The 22,482-nt window shown below is 33.0% G+C and overlaps 1 protein-coding gene across 2 annotated transcripts in view; it reads left to right on the plus strand.

Moving 5' to 3' along the window:
• Positions 1-3,217: 3,217 nt before the first annotated feature.
• Positions 3,218-22,482, plus strand: part of LOC141459848 (uncharacterized) — a 32,448-nt gene continuing 13,183 nt past the window's right edge. For both annotated transcript variants that reach the window (XR_012461645.1, XM_074139384.1), the window contains exon 1: positions 3,218-3,730. The gene's annotated coding sequence lies outside the window, so the exon portion shown is untranslated. The remainder of the gene's footprint in view (positions 3,731-22,482) is intronic.

Below are 22,482 nucleotides of genomic sequence, written 5' to 3' on the forward strand. Positions count from 1 at the left end.
CATTTTAGTCACTTAATAATGTTCATTATACTATTATAGAATTCAGCGGGAAACAGTTTTTTTGGCAAATTTTAATCATATTAGTTGATAAAAATAATTTTAAAAAGTTAATTAAGTTTTGATATTCGGACGATATTGAAACATTAATTCTAAAAAACTTTTAAAACAGTACTTCAGCTTGAAAGGTTTGTAAAGGTCTTCGATTTATAAAACGAACTGTCAATTACGATAAACACTATTGAGATCGAAGAGAAAGATTTGCACCATAGATAATCCTCTGCCTGTGGTGAAGCATTGAAAGAGTGTCGAAACTTCAGTTGGTTCCCAATAGACAATCACACCTACTAGCACAATGTTGATATACTGTCCATGTTGTTTGCCTAAAATTCCTCTTAAAAAAAAATCATTTAAGGCGCGTCAACATCTAACGTCATTGACGCCCGAAGCTTTTTTCATAGCCCTGCCGGCCTCCGGACAGTGTGCTCTTGTTACAGACAGCACTTTCCATCACCAGACAGTGTTATGTGTAAGAAGCTCTTAGGAAGGCAAAATCTAAGGGCCGCAATTGGATTCGAACTTGGGACCTCCAGGTGAATTTCCGCGTTGAAATCCAGTATACGATAACCCTTCCCTAATTCCCTCTAGTTACATAGAAAACAATTCTTCTGTAACATGATAATACAAGACCACACAACTATCATAAAATATTAACGCGTCAACTCCCTCGTGATGAAGTGAACGAGGTAGGTGCGTGTATCATTAAGATCAGCCGCATCCAACAGAGGTCTAACGATGGGTCTCTTTAGGTTGTGTTTTAAGAGATTATATAAAAAAAAAAACAAAATCCCAGAAGATATTAAGCCTGATGGATTATGGTGCCATTCTAAAACATCAAAGTTGCTGTCCACAGAAGCCCATTTGTCAATTTAATTGTAAAAATTGCAAGAAAATCTTGTTTTCTGAGTAACTGAAGTTTTATTACACCGATTCTTCATAGATTTCTTTGCAACACAGTTCACTAAAGAATCAACCAGACCAGAATAAAAACAACAATTAGCGATGCTTTACCAAGTAATCTCTTTCGCTATTTTTTTAAAGAATTTAATGAAATACTCACATCTTAATCCTAGCCTCAGGGTGGTTAAGTACTAGAGAGGAAAAAGAATAAGATTTGTTTGTATAGTGGTCGCCAGGGTTGGAATGAAAAGGAAAAAAAGAACCACAATACAATGGTTGCTTGAAAGGGTGGGTCCTTTAAGGAGTGGTGGATTTTAAAAAGAATATCTTGAGTACACACCTAGACCTATGTTTCCCAAAAGAAAGAGAACCTACAGGAGGAGGCTGTTACTGTATCAGGCATCAGGATTCACCAGCTTGCAGCCAGTGTTATTGTTAGCCAACCATAACTTGAGGTTCCCTTATTTATCTCATTCTGTAGCTGGCTCTTCAACACAGCGCTCTGGATCATCCCTAGCAATAACAAGAATCTACAAATAATAATATCACAAGCTGCTTCATTCCCATCACTAGCTGAATATATCGAAACCATTAGTTTATTCTTTGTATTTTATTTTTAAATTTACTTTTATTCGGCAGAATAGTATTTCTTTCTGCTTTCTACTTTTAGAAGCGAAGGCTTTACAAAATTGCAATTGCTTTAGTTTTTTTATATAGTTCATACTGTCTTATATGTTAATTTCAATGATAATTGGAAAACCAATATTTCATTTCCAAATTTAGCTATAAATGGGAAATAATCTGGCATTCAAATTTCTCTTAAGGAATAATAATAATGTTTTATTTGTAATAAAAAGAAAGTAAATACAATTAAATAAATAAAAAACATTCTGCGGCATGGAAGTTCCGTCTGCCGGAGGGTTAGCGCAAAATTAATAAAGCAAAATAACCACTACATAACAGACAATACAAACATTAAATTAGACAGAAAAATAAATAAATAATAATAAAAATTAACAGCATAAAAAAGAAAAAAAAGATAAAAATAATAATAATAAAAAATAAAAAATGAAAAAGAAATAAAACAGAATAACTGATTCATGCTAATATATAGAAAATTAGACATACTTTGATAAAAGAAAAGAAAAATACATAAATAAATAAATAGAATAGAAAATAAAAGAAAATTATAATACTCTGAAAAAGGAAAAGAAAAATAAACTGAAGAATATACAGAAAATTAGACATACTTTGAAAAAAGGAAAGAAAAATACATAAATAAATAGAATAGAAAATGAGAAATACCTACAAGATGGCAAAAATAAAAATTATAAAGAATTTAATATAACTATTGAAGTTAATATAATTGAAAGAAATTCACACAAGCCCTGAAGGCAATAAGACTATGATGGTCAAGTCTTACGACGGCGATAATGCCAAGCAAGTCGCGCAAAGTCTATTAAACGCTTGCAATCTTTCTCAGAAGAAGCATTTAGAAAGGGTATCAGCGCTGATGCAGGAAAAGGGCTAAAGCCAAGGTACCGCACCCGCAGTACTCTTAAGGAATAGGTGTGTCCTTAAATAAAGTTGAAATTGCTTTAATGATGATCAATAAAGATGAAATAAGAAGTGTTTAATTGTATAAATAATCTTCCTGCCCATATCAAGAGAATAATATTGTGCATAACTCTAATTGTAAAGTTATAATTGAGTATGAGAAATGATAATTGTGGGTTGTAGCTTCATCTTGATTTTATTTTTAGTTATAAAAATAAATTTTCTCCGACGGAAAATCGCTGAAAGTCCAAATTTGAAACTTCACCTAGGCACTCCATTAGATGATAAGAACTCTAAGTTTTGGTCATTGTCCACAAATACCACTTTACTACACGAATTTTCGAGTTTTTTTTTTTTTTTAATTTTCACGAAAACTCATCTAGATCTATCCTGTTTATTTTTTCCTGTTAATGTTTTTCCAGTAAAATTTTATTTAAGCTTCTTCTGTGAATAAAACTTTATGGACTCATCTTTCCGACGTACCATTTGATCGTTATGTACGGGTATACCAATTATGTACTATTAAGGATGGTGGTTAAATGTGTTGCTCAAATTCTGAGCAAAAAAAAAATCTAAAATAACATTTCACTGAGCAAAGTTTTCAGTTTTATTATTTTTCAACTGGATTAAATTAATCATCAACTTACGCGAATGTAAAATCCAAATTCTAAAAATTTATTCTTCATTCAACGCGTTGATTTTTTTTTTAAAAAAAAAACTATCACTAAAAATAACAAATCTCACGCTCTCTGTCGAACATCTGCATCTCAGACTATCTTAAAATATGTATATGCTTTAATTTTGGTGCATGGCGAATGTTTCACTTGGTAAAGTGATAATTATTAAATAATATTTTCCCTTATAATGGGTTAATTATAAATTACCTTCAAAAGGTAAATAAATAAATAAGAAAATTACAATGTGATGCGATATTTACATTACTATGGCAACATTGGTACGAAGACTAATACCATTTGGATAAATTAACTCTTATAGCTTTTCCCTATTGTTAAAATGTATTCTGCCTTAAGCAATGATAATTGTTACGTCCTGAAGTAGTGTACGCTTATTAATACTATAATGTATTCTAAATAGCGGAGTTATCATAATGAATCGCACACAGTTATTAGTCCAAGTGATTTAATGAATACAGTTTTAGTAATCTGAATTACAAAATTATGAATACTTAAGGGTGAGCATATTAATCAAAGATTTTGTAAGTAATACTGAAAAACTTTATATTTTCATTTATAAAAAAAAATTTAACTTCATTCATAATTATTTATTTTATTATCTTTTTAATTTATGTAGCTTCAACATGTGAGGTCATTGACCTCTTACCGGATAATGTTCCCTTGCCTTCAACCTTTATTATCATTATTGTTGATCACGCATCAGCCGAAAACGAATACTGAAGAGTGGGACAGCTTTGTTGCAACCTCTCGCACATTTTGACTAAACTCTGGGATGATTTCTATAGTTTTCCTCAGGATCTAACGTTGTCAAACAGGTTCTATTTCATTCCAGTCAATAAATCCTTGCGAATTGTCACTCACTAAATATAAAAACACAATTTTAAATGCGTAATTGTACCTAACAGGTACTATAATCCAACAAGAATTCGCACGATTACTCTAACATCGCACACCAGATCTTCCAAATCTGCATCAATGAAACAACTACTTAAATATCGCAATATTGGTGATTTTCTTGCCCAGAAAACTTACTAAAATATTGAATTACTAAGTATATTTTTGAATTAAGTAAACAAAAAAACAAAACTCGTAACTCTTGATCAACTTTAAAACTAATTTTTGCACTTAACCAAATGATTAAAAAGATTTCTTGTGATATTAAAGCTTGTCTGAGCTTAAAGTTAGCCGAGTTTAATTTGTCATGGTGCTTTTTTGCAAGAGGGGCCTAACTCAAGGCAGTTTGCCACTACTTCACAGACGGCTTTATTGCCTTAAAGAAGAGTCTTTTAATTCTTTTTTCTTCCTTTTTTTTGCAGAATTTTTTTTTAATATTAATATTCCATAAAGTTTAGTCACAAAGTTCAACTTTCTGAAGAAAGTTCTAATTAAATTCTGTTATGTTTGAATAGTTTTTAATAAAGGCGAGGGCGTTCTTTGCCTCACAAGTACATTTACATTAAGCAATAATAGAAAGCATTAATATGAAAACCCTTCAAATTATTGCTTAAAATTTTTCAAGAACGTTTTTAATTTGAAGAAAAGTTCTATCCCCTCTTTTAATCTTTTTATATAGCTTATATTCTAAAGTTTCCAATTTTATTTTAATAGGATTCATATATTTTTGAATAAATAATTCATCTTTACATTGCTTCTGTATAATGCACCAGATAATTTCTTCAAGAGACTGGTTATTTTAGGTTTTAGGAGGTTTATTATAGTAAGTATATATGCATATGTATGCCGGTGTGTGTGGTGCTTAACACTGCATTGCCGAAGTCAATTTGACTCCAACAAAATAGGAATGGTCTCTGTTTCCCCACATCATCCCGAAATGCTCTTAGATATGCTATCCCCACTCTCTCACCATTTAATAGCTACCAGCTGAAGACTGTGGGATTCTTAGTTTCTTTTTGCAGTTTAGTTTACTTGAATCATAAGAGTCATTTTGACTACAGATTGGCATTATACGTAAATATATAGGAGTCATTTTGACTCCTGATTGGAAATATAAGTAGATTTTCTGTTATTAACTTGACTCCAGATGATTGCCTAAATGCTTATTTGATAAATTTACATAATTTTCATAGAAAGTATCAAGGCACAAAAAAAAAAGCCTCTTTCTAGAATTGATTTTCTGTCCGAATTGCAGCAAAAACTTGCAGCGAATTGGGTAATTTCCGATCCGTGTCAACAGCGCACAGTAATTGAAAAAATAGCGAATGTAATTAAAAAAATGAAAAAGTCCCTGATCAGAAGGCAGTCAATCAGGGTTCTAAAAAAGACTGAAATTACTGCGATCCTAAGTTGAAGTTAATTCCTTCTGCGTGAAATGTTAAAGCCGATTTGTGGACAAAATTTGTTTTTTCGTTCTTAATTCCTATTCTTTCTCATCCTTTAATGCAAATTTTATTGTTAAAATTGAAATCAATATAAACAAAGATAAAAATAAATTATGGAGTCAATATTGGTAGTAAGTAAGATAAATAAATAAGTTGGAGCATTGGCAATGCAGTGTTAAATGCCCTTTCTAACTGCACCAAATACTTGTTTCCTTTTAGAGGTTACTAAGCTAGCCATTTCTTCAAGTACAGGGTGATCCATTTAAAACGCACCAATCGCTAATAACTTTTTAGGAAAGCGGAATTTCGAAAAAACCCACGAAGTAAGCTATATGTTTTTTTTTTTTTGCCTAGTTTTCAAATTTGTCTTCATTTTTGGCGGAGTTACGGCCAAAAACTTAATTGAGGTTTCGTAAGAACCACTGGTTTTCAATGATAATTGAAGAAAGAATATAGAGAATGTAATGGTTGTGGGAGAATCAGGATAAATTTGTTTTATCATCAAATAAAAGTAACCATCACATCATTTTAATGTACCCTGTATGCAAGACTTCTTGACCTATGATTACGGTAAGAATATCTTGCCAGGGAGGGGCGGGTGTTGGTCTAGTGGTCATGAGCGTGGTTTTGTAAGATCCCCAGTTCAAATCCCGCGGGTGTAGTCATTCACAAACTCAATACATCATAACACTTTTTTAAATAAAATGTAGTCAAACGTGGGATTCGAACTGGGGACCTCTCACTTTCAAAAACACGCACTTGATCACTAGACCAACACCCTGGCAAGATATTCATACCGTAATCATATGTCAAGAAGTCTTGCATACAGGGTACATTAAAATGATGTGATGATTGCTTTTATTTGATGATAAAACAAATTTATCCTGATTCTCCCTCAACCATTACTTTACACTACATTCATTAAAATCTTCATTTATTATTATTTGTGTTCCTTGCGTCAAAAATAACATTTTTTGCAGTCAGAGGACCTCCCAACACGTGTATTTGTGATGGTAAATTAATATTGAAAACCGATCACGAATAGATAAAATTGTAACTTTAATCTTAAATATCTCGACTAAAATTAGGGATATCGAAACGGAGTCAACGTAATTTTTCACAGTTTTTTGTGTAGTCCTTATGTAGTGGTCCTTATGAAACTCCAATCGGGTTTTTGGCCGTAACTCCGCCAAAAATGAAGTAAAAAAATTGAAAACTAGACTAAAAAAAACATATAGTTTACTTTGTGGGTTTTTCGAAATTCCGCTTTCCTTAAAAGTTATTAGCGATTGGTGCGTTTTAAATGGATCAACCTGTATACTGGCATCCCTACCTATCCTCCAGCCTTAACAGCTAAAACAACTAGATAGATTTAACTCTAACACTAATACAGAGGTTTGCGGAAGTTCATGAAGTGTGTATTAATGTTATTTAGGTTAAACGCAGACAAACCCTAGTTGATCGCTAAAATACTGGTGCCTTTACAGCACACTGTAAGCTCATATGGATTCAAACGTAATGTTAGGATCCTCCGCATTAGAATAGTACAATCGGAGAGATTCTCGCATCTAAAGATCGTTCTCTCTCGAACACAACGCATGTCTGGGTCATATACTGTAAATTCATTTTTCTGACTTTCTATTGCTTTATTCAACTCCTTAAAATGTGTTTATTAGTGCATCCTTGTGACGGTGCATCTTTAGTAAGAACATAAGCACAGAATTGACAATGCTATTGCTTTATTACTATTATTATTATTATTTTAATGATACTTTACTCAATTTAATTTTTTTTAAAAAAAAAAAGATAGATTAACTACAAACTTTTTCCAAAAATGTTAGTAATTTGTACAAAAGAATAGAAGTTGATTCAGGCCTAAACTCGTAGTTAGTACTTTGTTCTAGTATTCCCCTGACAACCATATACCCGAAAAACAACCATTGAGCAGTGCATGTTGTCGGAAATGTCCACTTTTACTTGAGAATGATCCTTCCCTTCTACATTATCCAACCATGTTCGCTTACTTTTAGGATGTAGTTATGAGGATCGTCAAGTTTAGGAGAAGCTTGTAGGTGGAAAAAAGCTCTAAGTGTAAAAATACAGAAGTTGGGCGGTGAACGTGTTGGTGAATGTAAGTGCTGCCGGCGGCAGAGGGGGCAAAGAAATAATGTCAGCAAGATTCTCTTCCGCCGGCAGTCTCTCTCTATGGACGAGATGGAGTGTAACGTACACTCACAGTGGCGCTTATACAAAGACATATTCAGAAGGGAGAAGTATTGAGCACTACTGCGAGGCATGATGTTGAAAGCGTTGGTTTTCCTTCCCTTTCACCAACCGCTGAATACCATCAACCATACATTGAATACAAATGGAAACTGAAAGGTAGATAAAGTAAAGAAAAACGAAAAAAATGTTTAGATAAACCTTACATATTACATTTATGTAATAAATGGGATATCATTTGTGTTGCTTATAGTGGTCGAGTGCACGATAGAGTAGCTAAAATGGGTCACAACCGTAAGCTTTTAAAAGAGATCTATTGATTTATCCTTCTGTAAGCTTGCTGGGACTCAAATTGGAAGTAATCCTACCTCTAATAGTAAAGTTAGTTCTAAATATGAGGAAAACCTTGATTGAGAGACCTTCAGAAAGCAGCTTTTAGTAATTACCTCTCCTTCCAGAGGTGCTCCTCTTCATAAACAAAATTTGGCGGATCTAGGCATAGAAGTCGATAAACTTCCCCTGGATAAACCCCTAGGTTCAGTGTCCCTGGGAGTGCAGCTTGGAGAACCACCCGCCTCTAATCTAAGGCCTAATTTTTTACAAAGTGGTTTGTTGCCAAGATATACGTATCAATGGCGTCTCTCTGAAACTGGGCACAAGCAGAGAGTAAAAAACACACACACAAAAGTAACTTATCACACTAGGAGGAATGGAAAAGAGGATAATATTGTGAGATGAAAGAGGATGCTGCCCGATGCTTACGCATGAGCGAACAAAAAGGGTGCTGCCGTACTGATTGGCACGACCGTCGGATCAAGGTTCAAGAACAGTTCTAAATAATATTTTAGTAAATGCACCAAATATTTTATGATTTTAAAAAAAATGTTTATATTTAATATCAAAAGGTTCTGATCTCGAGTCCAGGTCCTCTTTAAATTATGTTTTAGTAAAGTGGAAACCTTGACATGTACCTCCATCATATCTGAATTTGGAAATAATTGTGGCCCTTTTCTTCTTTTAAGTACAGTTCATCTTAAAAGTAAATGGTCCACTTTGGGGAGGTAATAGAAACGACATTTCACGCGTCTCATGTTCGTCGCTTAAAAAATATAAAAATAAATGCAAAAACTCACTTTTAGTGAGTTCTTTCACATGGTTAATTCTCAAATTAATTTATAATTCAATTAAAAATGAACTGTTTAAAATTTCTTAATTGATCAGTTTCCGCTAAATCGACCCACCTCCTTTAGCCAGCCATCTTTAAATTGCTTCTATTAAACAAGATAACAAAAAAATCCACATGTCTGTGTACAAACATGGCAAATGGAATGTAGAGAGAGCAATCGTGCTCTTTCACCTTGACGAAATGCTATAAATCATTTTACGAATTAGATATACCAGGTAGGTCCTATATAACCAGGTACAACAAAATAGGTGGGAGACATTTCAAAGTATAATTCAAATCTAATTGCCGGATATAATAGTTTTGGTGGAATGATGATGTTCCGGAGGGAGGGTAAAGTAGAAGGGATACGTTTTTTTAATAACCAAAATGGAAGTGGAGTGGGGGCGGATGGGAAGTAAAGTGATGACGGTTCTCTCTCACATTCTCTCACTTGCTCTCTCTCAGAACGGAAACAAGGACCAAAAGTAAATTAGTTACTGTTCCGAACGAAATAAAATAGTTCTTGTATTTGTAAGAACATTGTAAGGCATTGCTTTGCAAATAAGTTCATCCATAGCCAATCAGGTGGGCATAAACAAAAAATTAACTGTTTTTAAAAAGGCGGTTTTGCGCTGCCAGCGCCTCGGACTTACAAAGTTCAAGCAATTGTTTAAGGAATGCTATGAAACACTAAGGGCCGGTTTATCAATGCTCAGTCAAGTTAAATTTGACTAATAGTTAAGTGTTAACTGCAAGTTATGTGTTTATCAAGGCAAGATAGCTAACAGCTACACATTAACTGTTAGTCATAGTGATCGTTAAAGTAACTGACAGAATTTTTGTCTGCCAAACATAACTAACAGGCTAACAACGCAGTTTTGATATTATTTTTAAAAAATAATACTTTCTTTTATTATACGAGGTGTGTTCAAAAAATAAAGTGAATTTTCAAATTTCGCGGGCTACGTACATTCGAATTTCGATTGTCTTTTTTTTTTATGTTGGTACACTTGTCTCGAACATATTTTCAAAGTTGTAGCTATATAGCATGTTTAGTTTGTATGTTAGAGGCATAAATAAGACAAGTGTTTTGCGAGTTCGGCGATTTTCTTCTGTCGAAAAAAATGGATCAACGAATTTGCATCAAATTTTGTGTAAAAAATGGAATTAAGTGTTAAAAAACACTTGAAATGTTGAGAGTGGCGTACGGTGAGAGTACTCTGTGTCAAAAAAATGTTTACAAGTGGTACAAGCTTTTCACAGAAGGTCGAGAAGATGTGAATGACGACGCTCGCCCTGGACGCCCCAGCACATCAACAACCGATGAAAATGTTGAGAAGAATCGTCGAATCACAATTAGAGAAGTTGCTGAGGTTGTCGGCATATCGGTTGGCACATGTCCTGCAATTTTTTTCGGAAATTTTGGGCATGAAGCGTGTAGTAGCGAAGTTCGTTCCAAAATTGCTGAATTTTGATCAAAAAAACCGTCGCATGAGCATCGCTCAGGAATTGTTGAATGACATTATCATGTCTCAGTCACCGTATTCACCAAATTTGGCGCCCTGCGACTTTTTCCTGTTCCCATGATTGAAGAGACCCATGAAAGGACGGAGATTTGCGACGATTGAGGAGATAAAAACCGAATCGCTGAGAGAGCTCAAGGACATAACAAAAAGTGCATATCAGAACTGTTCCGAGGATTGGAAAAAATGCTGGCACATATGTATTATATCTGAGGGGGACTACTTTGAAGGAGACAAAATAAAAATCGATGAATAAATAAATATTTTTTAAGAAAAATGAAAATTCACCTTATTTTTTGAACACACCTCGTATAATCAAACTTCTCAAAATAAAAGAGGGATTTTTGTGAAGTTAACTTTTTTAAATTTGTTTTAGTTTATTATTATTACTCCATTATTTTGGTCACAAAGCGAGTTTACATTTTTTTATATAAATTTGGAATGCTAAATTTTTATTATTATTTCACAAAGCATCAAACTTTCTATAAAATTTTTGAATCTATTAGGCAATATAATTTTTATTTTTTGAATTATGTTACTGTATAGTTAAGTGTTAAGTTAAGTTAGAAGTATATTAAAGTGCTGTGAAGAAGAAACTATGTTCGTAGCTTAATTTTAATAATTGTTTATCGCAAGCACTAAAATTTGGACCCCCTTTACCTTTTTCTACCTGTTTAATACATTCCATGTTTCACTGTCACAAATTTGCTTCATGTCAGTTTTAGGTTATGTATATATATCACTAAAATTCAAGCGAGCGGAATAAAATAACCAATCGGGAACGCACAAATTTAATATCCACAGTACGAACCCACGTCAAAACGAGAGTAACTTACAGTTACCTAACTAACAGTCAACAACGTAGTGGATAAACGGAGAGATGGGTGACTAGAACAATAACTTTAAGCTATCTCTTAACTTTTAGTTATGTAGCAGTCACTTTTAACTGAGCATTGATAAACCGGCCTTAAATGTTTCAACAAAGCTGTAATTTTTTCTGCAACCATGTAGGAAATGTTCTCATTACTCAATTAAAATCAGCTGTGTAATGCCCAACTTTACCTCACTAGTGGGGAAAAATTCCCATTAGTGTCACTTTCCTCACTAGTGAGTGGAAAAACTTAATTGTGCTTCCTTGATATAAGAAGTTTTGTTATTAAATATTTTCTGTAAAACTTTAATAAGCTTATTTAAATTTATTTTATCTAAATAATTAAAAAACGAATATTAAAAAAATGAATTAAAAATTGAAAGGAATATAGAAATAAAATAGTTATTTATTTAACAAGTGTGGAAAGTAGTACTTTTCCTCACGCGAGGCAAGGTTTGCACGCACGAGCGAGCGAAGCGAGGCGAGTGCAAGTGCAAATTGCCGAGTGTGAGGAAAATACTTTACACTAGAGTTAAATATTATATTTTTTCTGCAACCATTTATTAAGTAATAAAATTAAAAATTTCATTTTTACAGTCTACAAAAAGTAATTTATTTATTATAAACATTTATTGTTGTATTACAATTATTTACATTACTTACGTATTCACATTACTTATTACATTTTCTGCTGTTTCTTTTATTGATGGAGGAGTGTTTTCTAAACAGGCATCACTAGAATCCATTTTAAATTTCTATAAGGTAACACTATAACCTTTTTAACTGTTATAATTAAAAATATCTAATTATTTATTAAAGTATTATTTTTATTTCTATATTCCTTTCAATTTTTATTTTATTTTTTAATATTCGTTTTTTAATTATTTAAATAAAATAAATTTAAATAAGCCTATTAGAGTTTTACATGAAATATTTATGTTAATAACAAAACTTCTTATATCAAGGAAGCACAATAAAGTTTTTCCACTCACTTGTGCGGAAAGTGACACTAATGGGAATTTCCCCCCACTAGTGTGGGAAGTTGGGCATTACACAGCTGATTTTAATTGAGTAATGAGAACTTCCCTACATGGTTGCAGAAAAATAATATTTTAATAAATAATTAGATATTTTTAATTATAACAGTTAAAAAGGTTATAGTGTTACCTTATAGAAATTTAAAATGGATTCTAGTGATCCTGTTTAGTTTTTTTTTTAGTTAATAACCCTAATGGTTGCAGAAAAAATATAATATTTAACTCGAGTGTAAAGTATTTTCCTCACACTCGGCAATTTGCACTTGCACTCGCCTCGCTTCACTCGCTCGTGCGTGCAAACCCTGCCTCGTGTGAGGAAAAGTACTACTTTCCACACTTGTTAAATAAATAACTATAATTATTTTTACATCACACACTCATTTTAACCGGATGATTCGCTTAAATAATAAAAATCGATAAAAAAGGAAAGAATTGTAGATCAACGAGTCTGTGTCTGAGGGATCATGATAAAATAAATTAACTAAATTTTTTTTTTCTTGTGCATACTGCGGTAGAATTAAATAACTCGAATTGTACTAACTAAATAGATCTAATTAACATTATAATTTAATTGTAAACTAGAAATCAATATGCGTGCGGAAAGAGACTATCATGAGAAAAGTAAGGTCACATTGCAAGATTTTTCCACATAAGAAACTACTTGAGACCAATTTCCGCACGACTGAAACAAACAGTTGTTTACTTATTTAGCATGTTTTAAGTGAATTATTTGATAGTAATTGTGTGTTAATACTTTTCATAAAAAAGTTAATAAAAGAAGATAGATGATGGCGCCAGGTATCAAGGTGTATTACACAAGGCAGACAAGTGGTTTGGTCAGAGTAATGGTTGAAGCTCTTTCTGGTAACTTAGTTATTATCCTGAGTAATTTGAGAACGCCACTAAACTAAAAAATATGATGATAGGACCGCACTACACATGTTCAGATCAAACTAGATCCAACCTCCCTTATAATGGGGCTTTACACAAACATCGCACAGCTGCTACTTAATACGTCAGGCTAGTTTTTACAAAATTTGGGTTTGTTTTTTTTCATGTTTGTGAACATAATCAATTTGGTTTCGTAATTAATGTGATTTGGCCGTCTAATCGTTTAGTAACTTGACATTAAAATCAAAAAATTCTTCTTTTATGAAATAAAGTACTATTGTGAAGAGTAGATTATGTTTAAAAGTATTTGTTTTCCAATTAAACTAGTTGGCGAAATAATTTACAAAGCAAAAAAAAAACAGAGTAATCGAGAGTCACAAAAAATAAACAAAAATATATCCTCGTAGTTTAATTGATTAAACAAAGTAAATAACATTTCAAATTTACAAAATACTAGCCATTTCTTTTGGTACAGAAGTTTTAACTTTGAGATACCTTTTTTCATTTTATACAAATTTCTTTAGAAACAACATCTGTGCAGTTGTTGTAAGTGAAATAAGTGAAAATTGAAATCTGTTAGACATGAGTGGTCATGAGGTTGATGTGGTTGTGATATTCAACCCAAGACTTTGAGAACTGTCAGAATTAGGAGAGGCGAGAGACTGTTCGAAAGGAGTAGAGCAATCGGAGGAAGTGTAGCAAGGTATTTCTGATATTCATCTTGGGCTAGCTGCAGTACGAAAGGAATGTCGCGTTATGTTAGTATCAGGTTGGTGACGTTGGGCTTAAACTATTTGTCGTATTTTTAATTGAAATGTCTGTAATGTCCGTATGTTTGTCTGTACCCCAGATTTCTAGTCCGTAGGTCCACATAGGCTTGCTTACAGAGTTGTACTATTAGTCTTTTTTTAGTTCGGTCAGTGGTTTAGATCTTTGTCCAAGAAGTTTCGCACTTTTTGTCATTGCTTGTCTTTTAAGTCTAGTGTGTGGGCTCCACGTGAATCGGGTATCTTTGAAGAGCCCAAGGTAGGGCATATGATTGTTATTGAAGAAAACAGTAGTCTAGGAAATCTGCCCTCTTGGTCCGCAGGTATTTTTGAGAGACCAATTAAAGTCTCCACCTTTCGCCGATGGTTCTATGTTGTGAAGGTGTGTCTGTAATATGTGAGAAGCTGATGAAGGGTTTGTTCTTGTCGCAAATAAGGTTGTGCCAACTGTACAAAGTAATGTGGATAAGTCTGTAGTTATGTCCGATGTATGTATACTATGTACAGAACAAGGCCAAGTATACTCCCCTGCGGTTGAGCCAACTGGAGAACTCCAGAAAGAACAACTTTATTTTGTTTGTGAAATAGCCTGCGGGAAGGTTAACGTCTATACGAAACTCTGTGGTATAATTTTGCTACACTTCAGAGGGATGACAACCAACTCCTACTCAAATATAGTATGTGCTTCTAATAAAATTACCATGACAAAATGTTTTAAAGAAACTATGTAAATCTATATGTGTGCCAAGTGTAATCGAAGTATTCTTTTAATGAAGTACGATCATCCAGCTGAAATTTTCCTCGTTATGCTATGTTACAACTAGGTTTCTCAGAGTACTTTGATGAAATATGAAGAATGAGTTCCCTGCGATTTTTCACGAGCTAGAGAGAAAACTTGCGATACACAAACTGTTTTAAAATCCAATTTTTTGGAACCAATGCTCTTCAAAAAGGGAAATTAAAACAACTTGAGATCATTGAGTGTATTCGGGAAAATCTCAAATTGCAAAAGGAGTGAAAATTTGAAAATAATTATATTTGGCTGGGAATTCTAGATCGATTTTTATAGAATTTCAAAAAGAGATAAGCTGCATTTCTGACGTCTAAAGCACTGAAATTATCAGTAAATCACTTATCGATAGGTGCAACATAAATTCTTTTCCAACAGACGTATAGATTAAAACGTAACATTATTTATGAAGGCTTAATATTACTTATTAATTGAAAATGGCGAACAATGAAGATTATTATTGTGTTGCTAGTAATATGATATTAAGAATTCAAACCCAATTATTGGAATAAGTTGATTTATTGAACTATTCTTGCTACCCAGCAGATTGTGAAGGAAGTCTTGAAATTTTGGTTTCTTATTAAATACCGTCTTAGTTCATTTAACAATTTTGATTAAAAGTTTAGTTTTTTCTTCACTAAAACTAGATTTTAAAAATATAGGCTCCATTTCTCTGCGGTCACTAAAAATTTATTGTGATAAAGTGTAGCTATTATCCTTTGTAGGCCATGGAGTTCAAGGTTGTGAACTCTTCAATCATCATCCCCTGAGACCCAGCGGCCTACCTACTTCTCTTGGATGAACAGTTCATTCGTAAAACAGCTAAACAAAAGTAGCTTCTGATTATCAAGTATATATTCTATAAACATCTTCTAACTTTTCTCATAATAATAATTTTTTCTTCCCTCTTTCTTGATGCCGATGTTTTTCATATTAATTTTTAATTTCACATCTAGCTGGTAAGTGGAGAGTTTGTAGGCTGACGGATTAACGTGAGGTTTCACTAATTCAGTTCTGTGACTAATACAGGTGTAATTTGTTTGCAGAGAATATTCTAAAACCTGTCACTCTCTCAGTCCGCTGAAACAAAAAACTTCAAACTTCAAAGGTTTTCGAACAAAATTTATAAACCTTTCAGTTAACGCTTTTGCTTTAGTCACCATAAAATGTTAACATTTTTTATATTTTAAAAAATTTCTTTTGGATTGTCAGGATCGACTAAAAACCTGCTTATATTTTTTCTTTCTATCTTTTTAATATTGGCCATAACGGTAAGTTGTAAGTATAGCGGGGGAGGATGGCTATAGTGGTTAATATAGGGTAAATGAGTGAGTGGCCCGCGGTAGTCAAGTGACATATCGCTTATTTTTCTGGCAGGGCGTAACGTCCAACTTTGTAAATGTCTTGGACGAAGGTCAGAAGCTTAAACTTTACAATTTCAATTTCTCCAAAACCAAAAAGTAGCTATTTGCTGGACTTGGAATGGGAATCTCTGTGTTTACTTCAATAGAATTATAAATTAACTTAAATTTAAAGCGGTACATTAGGAACACATATTCATCTCGAACAAAAAACGCACTTGTGAGTTCGTCGTTTATTTAATTTTTATTTTTTAGGAAGATTTTAAATATAAGAGATTATATCTCATTTGGGCGTAGGGCAAGAATTTCCCTACTGTATTTCGCTGGTTCCTATTTCCTTTATTGAGTTCAGGCGTTTTCAATCCTGTTGAGATAGGATTAAGGAGTGTTTTTCTCCCATCCTCTCAACAGGAGGAAACTAATCACTTATCCCAGGATTTTGATCAACCTGCCTAATTTTACGAGCAATACTTGTGCGGGGACTATGCAAATAGATGAAGTGCTAAACAGTAATTGAATACATTCTTCTACATTATGAGCAGTGAGCTAACAGACAATATTTAGCACCTCTAATTTGCCAGGTTTACAGACTATTCAATTTATATATAATGGCCTATATTCTTGTAACGACCCTTATAACCATAAAACTTTGGCATCGCGGTGCCCTTGGTATTCCAACCATTTTGTCTACAAATGTAACACTAACATTAATACTAAGCGACTGACAATGCGAAGTTCCATCTTCGTAATGACGACCACAAACCTTCACGAATCTCGAAGAAGTAGTCCCACCTCTGGAAATTTGTAAGGATGTGCATTGATCAATATTAATTACTAACATTCGGATGATGTCCATCTTACCTTTACTTAGTGTTAGTATAGGAACTTTAGTAAAAACTAGGCAGGTATACAAATTAAAGTCCAAAAATTAAAAATAAAGATATTAAAATTACCGAATAGTGTAATAATAAAGCATTTCCATTTTTTTTTTTTTTTTTTAAGAATGTAACACTATTCAAATAATTGAGGCAATTTTTGATTTAATAATACATATTATCGAAGAAGAGGTTGCCAAAACAAAAACAAAATGTTTCTTATTGTTCCAAATTGTTCATTGTATAATGTACGGTACATCACATTGTGCGTGACTATGTGGACAATGGGCCACACCTACAGTCACCCTTCCTCACCTTCAATTATCGATGCCTCACTTTGACCTTTTTCTGTTCCATTACATATCCTTCTTCATTATCTGTGCCATACAATTTTCACCTGTTTGCTGTCTTTGAGAGATGGAAATAGATGTTTTATAATGCCGTATTATATAATTCCTTGTATTCAATAATTGTAGTTTTTACTTATTTTTTATCTTCTTCGTTTTATTTCCGTTATTGGACAAAAAAGTACTCGCTTCTTTTTTCTTTTTTTTACAGGTAAAGTTTTTTAACGAAATTATTTTGAAGTCTAATAACAGGTTATAATATAAAATGTGTTCATTAATTTGGAAACACAAATTTAAAAGCTCATGCAAAAATAAAAGTATTCGGTTCCGAGCCATTAACGAAACAGTGGCCACGTATCAGGGAGTTCAGTATTTCTTTCATCACGGATCGGGACCTTTACGAATTACACTATGAGGGCAAAAGCAGAAGATCGCAAACGCAAACTTGGCCAGTTTTTCTCGTACTTCAGGGTTCCTTAGCGTTTGCTATTTGCTTACTAACAAAATTTTTATCAAAAACTCCTAAATGACTGAAGAGCTAAACTGTTGCTCATTTCTTAAATGCTGTAAATATAAGAGGCCTAGTTCTGGGCCATTAGGCTTATAGTTTCAGCAGTTCTCCTCTCAGCTTCAGAGCCCAACGTACAGAAGTTAAACCATTGAGTGAGTCTACCACCTCACAGAGTAAATTAGTACATCTCTGGTCATTTATAAATTGTAAACCTATTAGTAAATTTTGCTCTTTCTTTCAGCTTATTGTTTACGTTCACCCTCATTTAATCTACCAAGCTCCCAATCTGACCACTAAGGGTCACTTAATAATAAGCCCTATGACCAACAACAATCTGATGTGGGAATGTCCTCTATGTAATCTTGTGGAGAAGGAAGATACTGTCCAGTTTGTTGCTACCTGCCCTGCCCTGCTGCCTATTCGTTTGGCAAATTTTATAGAAAAATGTCTCTCTCTAGAAAGATGTTTAAATTCGATTAATGGTATAGACAGGCCTCAACTTATCCATTACCCAGCTGGGCTGGATCTTGGAAGTTTAGATGAAAATTCCTAAATGAGCCTATTTCTTGATTTTGTAGTCATCTGAGAGGAGCCTTTGTATTTATATACCTAGTTTATCATTGATAATTAATTACTTAGCGAATTAATAATTAATGTATTTTCTCTCTCTTCGTCCTTCTTCGTCCTTTCTGTATTCAAAACGACAGTTCATTGCCCTTTGTTTTATTGATTCTTCTTGAGGATTTCTTCCCTCCTCTGATTTTAAGAAGTACTATTATTTTTTTATTTTTCATGCTAAGTGATCTAAAAATTTCAAAATGGTTTCTATTTTTATATACATCTATTTCTCATAACAATGTTTTCTTAATTGCGCAGATAATACTGTTTCAAACTTCGGCAGACGGTAGAAACCATGCCGATTAAAGTATTTTGTTTTCTTTAAAAAAATCTTATATTTTTCATTTTACTTTTATTACTACTACTACTGTAAGTGGCACTAGATAGCAGCACACGCTGTTCCAGTTTTTACTAAAAGGTTGCGACTTGCGATGTACCCAGGCGATGCCCAATTTAGCCTTGTAATTGTTAGATAAGTGTAGTTAGACTCTTCTATTAATCTCTTCTTGCCTTTTTTATTCGACTTTTACCCCTTCCGTTCAACGCTTTCCTTCTTCACTCTTGCTGGCAATATAACAAACCATGTGTTCATGATAAATTTGCCCGTGATTTTAACACTCACGTTACAAATCTAGTAACAAACATTACTACTCGTAAAACATGGTCGCCATGGTCTTGTAGCACATTTACAGAATGATATTTCTATGGTTTTCCTTTAGATTGTTCTAAACCCTTCTTTAAACCTTTAAGAAGCTTAGTATTTACAAAGAATTTCGAAACCCATTCACCATTTATTACGATAGTTTGCATTTTTTTTTTTCATTTTGAAGTGTACGCTACCCAAAATACTTCCGCGTGTTTGTTTCTTACACTACAACATAACCCTTTTCGAATTTTTTTATGATTTCACACATTTGCAACTGTTTTATGTAAGAGAAGGTAAAAATTTCGTTTTAATAAGAGTGCTTAGAAGTTACCACAGAAATCTTTCCCATCATTACTGCGGCTCCGTTAGCCAAGCTACTTTTGTTTATTTTATCTTGGTATTTGAACTGTGGGATGTCACGACTATTAACAGCCGATACCTCGTGGTTTATTATAAGTCAAATTAGTAAGCAGATTAAAATCACGAAATTGTGAAGTTGATGCTATGTGGCTGATATGGGCTAAATTCGTGGCCAAAATAAATCTCATGCTTTAATAATTTTAATATTTTTTTTCCTTTTCCAATAGCCAAACTAGCGATATGCATCTTTTTCAGGAAGTTTAGTTTATATTTTTTGCTTGCTACCTCACTCAATCTCTCTCTCTTTTCTTTCTTTCTTTCTCTTTCTCTCTAATTATTAAGAGAAAACTTGGCTTATTCATCAGACTTATTGTCTTATTTAATGCAAATTCAATAATTGATTTATACTTTAGATTGCTTATACAATAATTGAATTGAGGTTCAGATCGATTTCATCGACACGTTGCAGAGCAGCGAGTAGAAACATGATACTAAGATAAAACAGCGATCAAAGAGAGTTTGAGTTTCCTGAGCGCGGTTTGACTACGATGAGCGTCAAACCTCGAATAATCACGTCGAAAAGAAATCTTTTCTGGAAATGAATATCTCATCTGAAAAGATTTTGGGGAAGAGAGCGTTGTTAAATATTTAAATACTCGTAAGTGAAGTAAATTAATTGCCTATTTTTTCAGGCGGGCTTTACGTCCAACTACCAATTAGGTATCGTGGACGGAGGCGACTAGCAAACATACTTTACTGTAAATTTCTTTTATTAACCATTAAATAAAATCCAAGGTCTAACCACAATGCATATTAGCTTTGTAGGTCTCGCCTCTTAACCGCTCGGCTACTGTGGCGCCTTTAACCTTACAGCGGGCGCGCGTATCTCACAGATACAAGCTTAGACTAAAATAATCGCAGTTTAGAGACGGAGCGGCGGAGGATGCTGTCGTTTAAGCAATGCTACACTCTCATGACTAGTTTCCTTCAGTAAAAATCTTATCTTGTTTGGGGTTGTACATTTCTTTGCAATTGCCGATCCGTGCCTGACATATACTCGCGACCATTCGAGTAAGTTTCCTGACTTATCAATTATTTATATTTTTTCTTTTATACGTGTTCATCAAATTGAACTATTTTCAACATTTTTTATAAGAATATTGTTTTCTACTGACAGAAAAAGACATTGTATATCTCAGATACGAGGAGGAAATAACTGCGAAAGCTTTCAGACAGTCTAGTGGCTGAACATGCTGATGGTAATTATTAATTACACTTATTGGCTCGTAAAAAATAAAAAGTACTGTCGTTTTCTGAGTCTTTTTTTATTTGTTCTTTCATTATTAATAATTATAGATGTTATTTAATTAATTTCATTTCTTCTATTGATAGGAAAAATTAAAAATACCAAAGTTTATCTGTGAGATACTCGCGCCCGGTTTTGTAACTTTTTGGGCGCGCCCGCTGGAAGGTTAAATATTTAGTATATACAATATATATAAGCTAAGATGAATTGTTGGTACTGGGTTTGATTCCCGGTCTTGGCCTGGCATTTTATTTGATAGTTAATATGAGAACTTACTAAAGTATGATACCTAATCGTTGCCTTCCATGACACCTAATTGATGGTAGTTGGTCGTAAAGCCCGCCTAAAAATTAATATTAATTAATAAAAATTAATATTACCTTATTATACATATACATACGTAATATATATAATAATAAATATAATAGTAAAAAAAAATATTTTACTGTTGGATTTAATATAAAGCTAAAATTGAATTAAATTTTTTAATAAAGTTCTTGTATTTAGTAACTAAGCCCATTATACCTTCTAAAGCTCTCGCATTTGGAGTACTTTCTCTAAGATGGAGAAATTAACATGTGAGAAAATTAAAGCTGAACTTTAGAAAGAGGACTTATCGTTAATTCTACTTTAGTCTGTTTATTTCAGTCTGCTTAGAACGGAAAATCCTTATTCTTATTTCGTTTGCCTTATAAAATCCTTAATTCCTCTCTCCGCCGCTTGCTATGAAATATTAAAATTTTAAGCAGAATTCTTTAGTTTTTAAATAAAAGTCTACACAATTTCCCTTCAATCAATATTGCAACTGACATTTTTTTCAGCTTATTAATTTCTACGAATTGTTTTTACAAATTCTATATCTCCTAGTAAAGAAATATTTCTTTTCGCAATCTCCATCTAGATGGCAGAGTCGTATTGCTCTCTGCATTAAGAAAATTAATAAAAGATGAAAATGAAATTTGTCTGCTCAAAGCAAATGGTTACGTTCCTTATTTCGATTTCCTTACTATAAGAGAATGTGGTATGCTCCGGATGTCCTGCTGAAATACTCGATCTTATGTTATTCTATTTCCATTCTCTAATAAGGGAGCTATACTTTTTTCCGTAAACTCCAAAATTTGGCTTCGAATTAATTTACTTAACAACACAAGGGTGTTAAATAAGTAAAATTCCTATAAATATTACTTTAGAAGAGAACCCGAATACCAAGCATCCCCAAAAACCCTCCTAAAGTCAATTTTCACATTTGAAATGGAAATATTCCAATTAGGATGCGATTAATATTTTCAAAAATCATACAAAAGTTTTATTAATATTTTATCACGTTGGTCCATGAATCCATTAAAACAGGATTAATTAAAATTCGTTTTTCTCATTTCACTCTATGCTTTGGAGTAATACTGAAGTAACGCCGAGTGAAATTCACATTTTATCATATTATCTTCATCGGTTATTGCGTTTTGAATCCATATTTCAACGATATAATCGGGACCTTGCTAAAATTGGCTCCCAATAAAGTGAACCACTGATTCTCCATAGCCAAGAATTTTTGTTTAATTTTGTTCACACATCCAGCTTAAACTGTATGTGGTTATGCGTTAGTTGCTGATGAAGATGGCCGTGGAAAGTGCATGTTACAGTTT

The sequence above is a fragment of the Rhodnius prolixus genome, unplaced genomic scaffold, assembly GCF_049639745.1.
Source record: "Rhodnius prolixus isolate KJV_2025 unplaced genomic scaffold, Rpr scaffold_1, whole genome shotgun sequence".
NCBI classification, from domain to species: domain Eukaryota; kingdom Metazoa; phylum Arthropoda; class Insecta; order Hemiptera; family Reduviidae; genus Rhodnius; species Rhodnius prolixus.